The following is a 13,033-nucleotide window of genomic DNA, read 5'->3' on the forward strand; positions in this document are numbered from 1 at the left end:
CATTCAAGCGATGCCTTCTTGATGAAATTGCAGACCGCACTCGAATATTGAAAGCAATATTAGGAGAATAAACTCAAAACATGCCCATGCATGGATTCTTCAGAGTCCCATATCTTACCTGGACCTTCCTGATGAATAGTGTATTCACAGGCTCAGAGATTCCAGGTCTGGGGTATCATTGAGAAATGTAATACATTGCAGGTCGGTTTTCAGTTCCACTCTTGAGCCTAGGCTGTTTTTTCCATGGAGGTCAAGGCCCCATTGACATTCAACTTCCAAGTAGCTGCAGCAGACCACCTTGTTTCCCATTCTGCTCACCACGGCATCAGAGACCATTAGGCTTACAAAGATTTTAGTGAGGAACAGATAGAATCACAGATGTCAGGACTTATCAGCATTGCTGGCTTCCCACAAGTGTAGGAAGGAACAGCAGATGCTGGTTTAAACCAAAGATAGACACAAAATGCTGGAGTAACTCAGTGGGACAGGCTGCATCACTGGACAGAAGGAACGGGTGACGTTTCGGGTTTCGGTTCCAAAGAAGGATCTCGACCCGAAACATTCCTTCTCTCCAGAGATGCTGCCTGTCCTTCTGAGCTACTCCAGCATTTTGTGTCTATATTTCCTCAAGCGGAAGCAGACATGTATTAAGGTCCCCTTAATAGCCTTGCCCTTGCTATGCACAGGAAATAATTTCACTTCTTCGATGCATTGATCAACGTCGATCACATGAAAAATTTCCTCGTGAGTAAATGCCGTATTTCCATGAAGTTCAATGAGAGTGCGAGTACACAACTAACAGTGCGTGGAAGAAAGGAACCTGTGGGGCAATGATTATCCTTGACTACCCTGATACCTCACCCAGTGGACTTTCTCACCTTACTAGCTGAGCAGAAATACAATGAGAACCACTAAGGCACTAGAATGATTGTAGAAAGTGCCTTTGATCTCCTGACGGCAAGATTTTTCTTTGCCCGTAAAAGCCCTGCAGTACATGTCAAGTACATACAGAAACTTCATCATCAACTCCTTTCTCCTCCCTTTCTCCCTACCTCTTACAGACATTCAAGACTTTCTTCATGGCAAATATCACATTGGCTTTTATGTTCCGTGGTGTTGTCATGGGAATTTTCTCCCATTCCACTGTGGCCTCTGACTCCTCCAGGCACCCATGTTACTGTCAAAGTAGTTACGGTTGGCACTGTGCCTTTAAAGACTGAGGCCATTTTATTAATGCTGTGTTGTAAACTAAGAGGAAGTGTACAATGTTGAGGTCTCATCAGGAATTGTGCAAATCTTTTCTGGTGCTCGTAAAGATTGCATGAGTAGCAGAGTTAGGTATCGCTTTTAGCTCTTAGGGCTAATGGAATCAAGGGATATGAGGAAAAAGCAGGAACGGGGTACTGATTTTGGATGATCAGCCATGATCAAATTGAATGGCGGTGCTTGCTCGAAGGGCCGAATGGCCTACTCTTGCACCTATTTTCTATGTTTCTGTGTCATCCCAGCCCTGTTTAAAACTAGATGTTGACATATTTTCACATTTTTGTGGCGACTGTAGGGTTGATGCCACGCAGTGATATGTTAGTGATACTACTGGAGAAAAATGTGAGATTAGCCAAAAAAAGCTGGAGTAATTCAACGGGACAGGTAGCATCTGTGGAGAGAAGGAATGGTGACGTTTCCAGTCGAGACCTGGCAACAAAGTCTGTTTTTGCAACGAATAAGGTTTCAAACGACTCTGTCAGAAGGATGCTGTGAGAACATTTTGCCTCATGATGGAATCTTGAATTAGGAAACATTGGTTTAGAGTAAAACATGAAGTGTTGAACTCAACTGATCAAGCAATATCTTTGGAGGAAATGAACAAGTGGCATTTCACGTTGGGACTCTTCTTCAGAATCATTCAGTCTAAAGAATGGTCCCGACCTGAAACATCACCTGCCCATTCCCTCCACAGATGCTACCTGACTGTCTGGTTCTTCAGGATATTTGTGTTTTGCTCAAGATTCCAGCATCTGCAGTCATTTCTTCAGAATAAGCATTTGTAATTTTTTGTAATTCTCGAACCTAGGCTGACTCAATTAATATATCCAGATTGACAGTTTTGGAATATAAACAGGCTGGAAAGTGTACTTGAAGTCAAGATCAAATCAATCGCAACCTTTTGAATGGAACATGATTGAGGGATTTTAAGATCTATCTTTGTTGGTATTTCTTATGTTCGCGAGTGAGTGGTGGTGGTGTCCTTACTGCTATCCCAGATAATTTTGTAATCAAACACAAATATCATACTGGACTATGAGATATCATACTGGACTGTCCATATATCATGCTGGACTATGCATACATCATTAAATAGAATTTGCCTAAATACAATGAAAGGGTCAAGATAATTTTCAGTGTTGCAAGGAATGGTTATATGAAATGTAAACTAATTTAACAGAGGAATAAACGCCGGGGATTTTCAATATTATTATTTCCTGTTTCGAATTTTGAAAAATAGGGACTTAGATTAGGCACTCAACTGCTAATCTCAGTCAATTAATATATGTCTTCATTCAGCAAAACCTCTGCCCAGGAATTCAGGTTTGCAATGTCTGTCTCACGAGAGAGCCACTATACCGTTATGTTTCTATCATAACCTGGCCAGAATGAAAATATTTGGGATTCACTTGGTGTCTTAGAAACAGACATGGAGACTGACTGGAAATATACTTTTCAAGTTTTTCTGATCAGTCATTGCATGATCATGGGTCTATAATTTATACACATAGGGAGTTGCTAAAGTCTATGGAGAAGAGTACTGTAATTGAGGGTTTGGTTGAATAAATGTTCTTTTGATTGTTCATTTCTTGGTATGAATCCAGGAATACTGAATGAAGCATATCAGTGCAGTTCTCATTATATTCAGAATGAAATCCATCTGTAGCTGGTGATTTTACTGTATAAAAGATTATGTTCTGAACATTCGGCAGATTTCAGAGATGATCAAAGTTGAGTCCATCATCAGCTGAAGAATGTATCAGTGAGGTATGTGAGAGAATAAAATATGTACAGATGTTTCGCTGATACTTAGACTGTGATTAATATCAGTTGTTTCAAAATTCCATAAAATCCTAATGTGTTTGTTTTATTGAGGTCTTGGATTTCTCCATTAGTGTATAATTGTCAGAACCTGACATTTTAATTCATGCTTTTTTGTTGCCTTGGCAATTAGCGAGCCTTACTCTTATGCTCGAATTACACTTTCCTTTATGATGGTGCATAGTCAGTCTTGTTCGTGAAAATTATATTCTATTTAGATATTGGCAAGAGATTGGTTGATTTTCATTAAACTCCATAATTCTTACAAGCAAATATAATTACTGAAATAAACAATAACTTATCGTTTCTGACTTCCAACACGTTAAACTCTGAGCACAACCAACCCGACTTTTTTTGTTCCACTATGTCACAATGATTGGGTGAAGTTCAGAAAATATAAATCTTGGATAAAAAAATGTGACGAGGATTATTTTTCTGTATGTTTGGTGCAAATGTTCTTTGCATAAAAAAAGGGGATTTTGCATTTTGCAATGTGTGTAGGAGCAAATTTTCACTCTCATTTGAAATAGAGAATTTTGTTTACAACTCTTAACTATATTTTAGTTAAGATTATCCTGCCTCTCATGGACAACCTGTAAAGTATTTGTGCTCAACCTCAATTAGTATTAGAGTGCACATATATCTTGTAGAATGACTGTCTTTAACCTCCATTGAAATGTCCTATTAGCCTGCACACCTAATGAAATATTGAGATGCTTGCATGAACTGACAATGTGATGCGCTCAATGATCATATTTATTGCCATTTTAACAAGGCATTTGGCACTGACAAATAGTCGATCCATGTGTGTAGATCATGTTGAGGACAAATGTTCTTTATTTGTTAGATGTCACCCCCATTTAATCTATCAGGCCTAATTCTCCAGCCATCTCATCAATCACGGATCTGGTTCCAGAAGAGCAGATCACACAGATAAATGAGAAGCCCGGGTAATAATCTAGAAGCTGGCTGAGATCTGGTAAACACAAAAAATGTGCCCCAAATGAATTTGAATATCTTTAAGGCTACATTATATAACAAACTATACCAGTGCACCTAAAGGAGAGGATTTATATTAAAATAGCCAAACGCATGAAAGGTGGAGCTATAGTTTTATTTAACAAAGCATAAGGACATGTATGCAAAACTAACTGGTACAATGTATAAATAAATTCCTCAAAAGACAATGATATCTGTCTTAAAGTATTCTCTATCCAAGATGGCTGGGTAAGCCCCGTCACAAAGTATATTCAAGACAGAAAGGGACTGATCTTACAGATATCACAACAATCAAGGGACATGGGGTTAGTAAAGGATGTGTAATATCACCCACGTTCTTATAGAAGAGCAAAATAGGCAGAAGGAAACAAATGCAGTCTTCTTCTTTTTGTTTCTAACATTCTTTTGTTATCTGCTTACATTGTCTAATGTGTACAATTCCTTAAATCTTACTGTGAAATTTATTTAAAGATTAAGAACTTATTAAAGACATTTTTGCTGCTGAATTTTACTTACTTTATTTTCATGTTTTCAGATATTTTCCATTTTAGTGTGCCTGCAGGATATGGGAGTCCAACTTTTCACATCTGGCAAAGGTAATTACGAGTGGCATGGGTTCCAGGTCATAGAATCATAGAGTGATACAGTGTGGAAACAGGCCCTTGGCCCAACTTTCCCACACCAGTCAACATGTCGCAGCTACATTAGTCTCACCTGCCCATGTTTGGTCCAGATTCCTCCAAACATGTCGTATGCCTCAACTACCTCTTCTGGCAGCTTGTTCCACACACCCACCACCTTTTGTGTGAAAACGTTACCCCTCAGATTCCTATTAAATCTTTTCCCCTTCGTCTTAAACCTCTGCCCTCTGGTCCTCAATTTACCTACTCTGGGCAAGAGAATCTGTGCATCTACCTGATCTATTTCTCTTATGATTTATACACCTCAATAACCCTCATCCTCCTGTGCTCCAAGGAGTAGAATTTTGTTCAACCCTCTATTTTCCCCATTATCCTTTCATCAGCTTTTATTTTTTAATTTCCATTATTTAAAGCATTCCACTTCTTTTCTAAATATATTGAGAGCAGAGAACACAAAACTATATAACACAGGAACGGAACAGGCCCTTCAGCCCATACTGTCTGTGCTGAACAAGATGCCAAATTAAATTAATCCCCACTGCCTGCACATGATACATATCCCTCTAATCCTTGTATATAAAGGAATATATCTCTAAGGCTCTTAAACATCACATACATATCTTCTCCCACCTCCATAGGCAGCACATTCCAGGCATCTACCACTCTCTGTGGAAATAGAACTTGCTCTACATATCTCCTTAAAATTTCTAATAGAATAGTAGAATAGTTTCTTTATTGTCATTGTAACATGAACCATGTACAACGAAATTGTAAAATGTCAGCCAGTCAGTGCACCATTCAAACATTTCTAAAAAGCTAACGATACATACAAGGTAAAATATTTAAAAAAAGATAAACAACTAAAATAAATATCATAAAAATAGCACGCATAAACACCCAGCCCTACATCCTTCTGTCGATTTCACAGTCTCTTAGTATGTATCGCCCCTGCGTTCCTTGGCGGCTACATTTAGTGCCTTTATAGCAGTGGGGTAAAAACTGTTTTTAAGTCTGTTTGTCCTTGTCCTTGTAGATCTGTACCGTCTGCCTGACGGTAACAGTTCAAACAGGGAGTGTCCGGGGTGGGAAATGTCCTTTATAATACTCTGGGATTTTTTGATGCAGCGGGAACTGTGTAAGTCCTCCAAGGTAAGGAGAGGGCAGCCGACAATCCTCTGGGCGTTGTCAATGGCCCTCTGGAGCGCTTTCCTCTGAGCCGCTGTGCAGCTGGTGTACCATACGCATACACAGTATGTTAGGATGCTCTCAATGGAGCACCGATAAAAGGACAGCAGGAGTCTCTGAGTGATGTTATTCTTCCTGAGCACCCTCAGGAAGTGCAGTCTCTGCTGGACCTTTTTCAGCAGTGCAGAGGTGTTCACGCTCCACGTCAGGTCCTCCTCAATATGGATTCCCAGGAAGCGGAAATCCGCCACCCTCTCCACACAGTCCCCTCTGATAATTAATGGTACCATGTCCGTTTTATTCTTTCTGAAGTCTATTATTATTTCCTTTGTCTTTAAGGTGTTGAGGAGCAGGTTATTTTCTCCACACCACACTGTCAGCTGCTCCACCTCATCCCGGTAGGCGTACTCGTCACCCCGGAGATGAGTCCCACCACCGTAGTGTCATCCGCAATTTGACAATGGTGTTGCTGTGGTGGGCGGGGGTGCAGTCATGTGTGTAGATGGTGTAGAGCAGGGGGCTCAGCACGCAGCCCTGTGGAGAGCCGGTACTGAGGCTGAGGGCCGTGGATGTGTGATGGCCCACTCTGACTCTCTGGCTGCGACCCGACAGGAAGCTATTTATCCACATGCAGGTGGAGTGTGGAAGTCCCAAGTCCCCCAGTTTGTCCACCAGTTTGTGGGGAAGGATGGTTTTAAAGGCAGAGCTGTAGTCCACAAAGAGCATCCGCACGTAGCTCCCCCGCTGCTCCAGGTGGGACAGTGCAGCATGGAGAGCTGTGGCTACAGCGTCCTCTGTAGATCTATTCGCTCTGTACGCAAACTGGTGGGGGTCAAAGCTTCGGGGCAGGAGTGATGTGATGTGACCCCGGACCAGTTTTTCAAAACACTTCATCACTTTAAACCTATCCCTTCTGGTATTTGACATTTCCATCCTGGGATAAAGGTTTTGTGTCTACCTAGACAAAGCCCCTTATGTAGTCTTTAGTCAGAGGGTGGTGAATCTGTGGAATTCTTTGCCACAGAAGGCTGTGGAGGCCAAGTCAGTGGATATTTGTAAGGCCGAGATAGATAGATTCTTGATTACTACAGGTGTCAGAGGTTATGGGGAGAAACCAGAAGAATGAGGTTTGGAGGGAGAGATAGATCAGCCATGATTGAATGGCAAAGTATATTTGATGGGCCGAATGGTCTAATCCTACTCCTATTCATGAACCTTGACCTTCATTCTCACTAGCATAATGAGAATGTTAAGATAACATTCATGTAATGACTTGCAGAAGTGTCATCTTCCCTTGTTAAATTCTTTATGAGGGTTAGGTTACCCGAACCCTAACCCTAACCCTAACCCTAATGAAACCCATCCTCATCACCAGAAGATGTGATCTCTGTTTCTTAATCATAGTTCTTTGAAACACTGGGCCCTGTGATCTGGGTCCCTGGATTCCACATCAGTTTCACTATTCCAAAATAGAAATGACTCTCTCCCTTCCATCACTGAGAAAATCCTTTAAATGCCCCACATTTGAGAGCTAGGTTAAACAATTAGTGAATTAGTTTTGCCTGTCATAATTCAGCGATGGGAACACAAGGAACTGCATGTGCTTGTTTACAATAAAAAGAGCCTGAAGAAAGATCCCAACCTATCCATGTTCTGCAGAAATGCTGCCTGACTCCAGCACTTTGTGGCTTTTCACTGATGGGAAATAGTTACCGGTTTCAGCTTTGAATTGTTCAGAAGTAGGGGGGAATTATTTTACAAAGCCTTGTTCTCAACCTCATTTAATCCAAATGTCTCCAGGTGCAACTGTTTTGTGGTTTGTATGATCTTTTGTGATTACTCAGTTAATATCCGAGCTGCCTAATAATCCCATATGCAGCAGAGACAGAGAGTCACCCTCAAAACCACATAATCCAACACTGAAGATTTGACTAAATTCCAGATCGTAAGTGAGCCAGGACAGTTTAAGAGCAGATTGTAATTTAGTTCCCATGTCAACTGAATCAACATGCAGAACAAGCAGTAAGCCAGCCCATATGTTAGTTATATGAATCAGCACAGAGGGAATTGGCCCCTTGTTATCTGAAGTAAAAGTTGATATGAAAATTACTGAGAATGAGTTAACATGGAAGGAATTGCAATTACTGGCTTTTAATTTATCACTCCAGGTAAAGTTGCTAGCATGGGAGCAGTAGCCATAAGTTCAAACCACAACAAGAATTCCCGTAGCTCATTTTAAAGGCATCAGGCCCGATTTTATGTCATTGGATACCAGTTACAAAGGCTTAATGCTTTTATCTAAACTACTTCCCTCCCCAAGATCTGTGGAGTTAAGGTTGATTTAATTTAGACATCTAAGTTTCTGTGCACATACAATAGACTATCAGAAATATGTGTGGTAACATCGAGCAGCATTTTGGGACCAGTATGTCCTTTAAAGAGGACATAATAGATGCGGAAGCTGAAGGAAGGAACGTCCTCACTTTGTGATAACGCTTCTACCTGTCCATTTCACTCTCACCATGCCTGTCCTCCTGGGTCAGGGAAGAAAGATATTAAAGGTGATTAAAGCCCATTTCTATGTCTCTGAGTCGATGATCCCAACTTAACCATTTAAAAAATATATTATTAACTACATAGCTCAGCACAATGGAACAGTTAGTAGAGCAGATGCCTCACAGTGCCAGGGACCTAGGCTCGATTCCGACCTTGGGTGCCGTCTGTGTGGAGTTTGCGTGTTCACCCTGTGACCGCATGGGTTTCTTCCTGGTACTCCAACTTCCTGCCACATTCCAAAGATATGCAGCCTCATAGGTTAACTGGCTGTTGTAAATTGCCCCCTAGTGTGTCGGGAATTGCCCCCTAGTGTGTCGGGAATTGCCCCCTAGTGTGTCGGGAATTGCCCCCTAGTGTGTCGGGAATTGCCCCCTAGTGTGTCGGGAATTGCCCCTAGTGTGTTGTAAATTGCCCCTAGTGTGTCGGGAATTGCCCCTAGTGTGTCGGGAATTGCCCCCTAGTGTGTCGGGAATTGCCCCCTAGTGTGTCGGGAATTGCCCCTAGTGTGTTGTAAATTGCCCCCTAGTGTGTCGGGAATTGCCCCCTAGTGTGTCAGGAATTGCCCCCTAGTGTGTTGTAAATTGCTCCCTAGTGTGTCGGGAATTGCCCCCTAGTGTGTTGTAAATTGCCCCCTAGTGTGTTGTAAATTGCCCCCTAGTGTGTCGGGAATTGCCGCTAGTGTGTCGGGAATTGCCCCTAGTGTGTTGTAAATTGCCCCCTAGTGTGTCGGGAATTGCCCCCTAGTGTGTCGGGAATTGCCCCCTAGTGTGTCGGGAATTGCCCCCTAGTGTGTCGGGAATTGCCCCCTAGTGTGTCGGGAATTGCCCCCTAGTGTGTTATAAATTGCCCCCTAGTGTGTTGTAAATTGCCCCCTAGTGTGTTGGGAATTGCCCCTAGTGTGTCGGGAATTGTCCCTAGTGTGTCGGGAATTGCCCCCTAGTGTGTCGGGAATTGCCCCCTAGTGTGTCGGGAATTGCCCCTAGTGTGTCGGGAATTGCCCCTAGTGTGTCGGGAATTGCCCCCTAGTGTGTCGGGAATTGCCCCTAGTGTGTCGGGAATTGCCCCCTAGTGTGTTGTAAATTGCCCCCTAGTGTGTCGGGAATTGCCCCCTAGTGTGTCAGGAATTGCCCCCTAGTGTGTTGTAAATTGCCCCCTAGTGTGTCGGGAATTGCCCCTAGTGTGTCGGGAATTGCCCCTAGTGTGTTGTAAATTGCCCCCTAGTGTGTCGGGAATTGCCCCCTAGTGTGTCGGGAATTGCCCCTAGTGTGTCGGGAATTGCCCCCTAGTGTGTCGGGAATTGCCCCCTAGTGTGTCGGGAATTGCCCCCTAGTGTGTTATAAATTGCCCCCTAGTGTGTTGTAAATTGCCCCCTAGTGTGTTGGGAATTGCCCCTAGTGTGTCGGGAATTGTCCCTAGTGTGTCGGGAATTGCCCCTAGTGTGTCGGGAATTGCCCCCTAGTGTGTCGGGAATTGCCCCTAGTGTGTCGGGAATTGCCCCTAGTGTGTCGGGAATTGCCCCCTAGTGTGTCAGGAATTGCCCCTAGTGTGTCGGGAATTGCCCCCTAGTGTGGTGTAAATTTCCCCCTAGTGTGTCGGGAATTGCCCCTAGTGTGTCGGGAATTGCCCCCTAGTGTGTCGGGAATTGCCCCTAGTGTGCCGGGAATTGCCCCCTAGTGTGTTGTAAATTGCCCCCTAGTGTGTCGGGAGTGCATGAGAAAGTAGGATAACACAGGACTAATGTAAATGGGTGATCGATGGTCGCCGTGGGACTAAGTGCCTGATTCCATGCTGTATTTCTAAACTAAACTAAACTAAACTAAACTTCGATTGGGTTTTGTTATAAGCAAGGCATAGCCTTTTGGGATTGAGTTGAGGAATTTATTTTCCCAGAGGCTGAGATTATTATGTTTTCTACCCCAGAAAGCAGTGGGCGGCAGGTTATTAAGGATATTCAAGCCTAAAATAATTAGATATTTGGATTGTTGGGGAAGTAAAGGGTAGGTGGACCTGTCAAGGTAGTGCTTAGGCCAAATATCATATTAGCCATCATTTTATTGAGTGATAGAGCATGATCAAGACTCTAACATGTTATATGTTCAATATGTATCATATATTTATGTTCTTACAACATAGAAGCACATTGAGTGTAGCCCATTTCCAGAGCATTCCCGTCAGTCCCATATCCCCACTCATTTTCCAGTAACCCATTGTCTTTTACATGTTGATAATAAGGTCATGAAGTCATAAGTGATATGAGCAAATTAGGCCATTCGGCCCATCAAATGTACTCCGCCATTCAAACATGGGTGATCTATCTCTCCCTCTTAACCTTATATCCAGGATGCTCCGCAGTTTGAGGAGCATCTCCCCCTCCAAGGCCACCTCCCATGAATCCAACTCAGCCTGCAGGATGGAGCCAGCCTTCCTTATGAGTTTGTTGATCCTATTGGCATCTACAGCCTTCGCCCTGCTGACCCAGCACACGGCAGCGAAGAAGATTGTACTGGCCACCACCGATTGGTAAAACATCTGCAGCATCTTACTACAGACGTTGAAGGAGCAGAGCCTTCTCAAAAAGTACAACCGGCTCTGTACCTTCTTGTACGGGGCCTCAGCATTCCTGGCTGACCAATGTGCTGCCCTGTCAGAAAGCATCTCTTTTTAGAGTCGAACAAGGAAAGAATAAAAACAATATTTGGGTCATGCAAGGTTGTAAGATTTGTTGGAAAAAGTTATTTGGAGGTAGATAGATTAAAGAGAGCGATAGGGAGTGGTAGGCTGGGAAGGAAACGTGATGGTTTTATGATGCTTTGGAACATCCTATAGTTGTAAAATTTGCTTTCTTTAAAATGCAGGTCAGTTTTTAAGGCGGCTATTTAAAGAGGAGAAACAGAGAAAGAGGGAAAGTGAGGGGGAGAAGAAAGTAAGAAAGGTGGACTAGGTAACATATATCAGACAAGTGAATTCATCCCAACTGCTTTTCAATCCTGATATATCATAGAATCATAGGGTCACACGGTCCAATTCATCCATGCGGGCCAAGATGCTCCATCTAGGCAACCCGCATTTCCCCATGTTTGGCTCATATCCCGCTAAACCTTTGCTATCCATGTAATTGTCCAAATATCTTGTAAACACTGTCTCAACTACATTCTCTGGCAGCTCGTTCCATATACCCACCAAAGTTGAAAAAGTTGTCCCTCAGGTTCCTATTAAGATGTCTTTAAATAATAATGGCAGCAATCATCTGAGAATCTCAATCTCTATCTACTCCAGGCCCTGAAACATTAGTCCAACAGACCCAGAGGGGAAATGATTTGGAATGTACTACTGAAATTCCTGTCAAAATATTTAATGGTGCTGTGTGGGATGTGATGCTTACCAAGGTATCTTCCTTGGGCGAGAGTTTGAAAACAAACATTCTTGTCAATTAATTAACTCCTGCAGATAAAGTAATAACTAATGCTCCGTATAATTGAAGAATAACCCCTTTCCTTTAGCATTCATTTTCCTGAACAATATGGATGAATTGTCTGTTAGCTTCTCTAATTCCCTGCTATATCTGAATATTATCCTTTTGTGAATCATGCACTAGGCTGATGGGGAGAAACAAGAGAGCAAAGAGGAGCCACAAGGAACTGCAATGGCTGGAATCTTCAGTAAAACACTAGGTGCTGGAGTATCTCAGCAGGCCAGGCACAATCTCTGGAGGGAATGGACAGCTGACAATTCTTCAGAGAGCAAAGAGCTTTTAAATGGAATTCAAGGGAGGAAAGCAAAAGCAGGAGCGGGCTTAATTTACAATGGTCAATGTAAAACTGAGATGACAATGGGAATAAACTGTAAATAAGGCTGAAAGGTCAGTGGAGCAGTTAAAGGGTGACAGGTCAGTGGCTCTAATCCTAGTGATGAGACTTGACCGGCGAGATCGGCGTTGGGCAGAATTATAGTTGTGGGTGACTCCATTGTCCGAGATGCGGACAGGAGATTCTGTGGCGACAGACGAGACTCAAGGATGGTCTGTTGCCTCCCTGGTGCCAGGGTTCAAGATGTCTCGGACTGACTTCAGAACATCCTCAAGAGAGAAGGTGAGCAGCCGGAAGTGGTTGTGCATGTGGGCACAAACGACGTCAGGAAGAAGAGGAAGGAGGTTCTGCAATATGAGTTTAGTGAGTTATGCCCCTGTCCCACTTAGGCGATTTGTTTGGCGACTACAGGCGACTAGGCTATCACCACATGGTCGCCAGGGTGTCGCCTGTATGGTCATGAATCGCCTCCTCAGCCGCCCAAGAATGTTAGCGTTTTACTGGTCGCTGCTGGATTTTGAAATGTTCAAAACTTTTCAGCAACAGTCGGCGACAGTTGCTTGACGCCAATGAGCGTAACTTGACTTCACCTGACATAGGTGCTGTCGTAGGTTGGCGCCAGGATGACAGGAGTGGAGCGCCGTTGTGTATGGCAGTTCTCCCTGCAGTCCGCCCTTTCACCCTTTTTTATTTTTATTTTTTATCCTGTTAAAAAACAAAAATGTTAGTTGGAGGTCTTTTATGTGGGGGGAGGGGAAG

The sequence above is a fragment of the Amblyraja radiata genome, chromosome 4, assembly GCF_010909765.2.
Source record: "Amblyraja radiata isolate CabotCenter1 chromosome 4, sAmbRad1.1.pri, whole genome shotgun sequence".
Lineage (NCBI taxonomy): Eukaryota > Metazoa > Chordata > Chondrichthyes > Rajiformes > Rajidae > Amblyraja > Amblyraja radiata.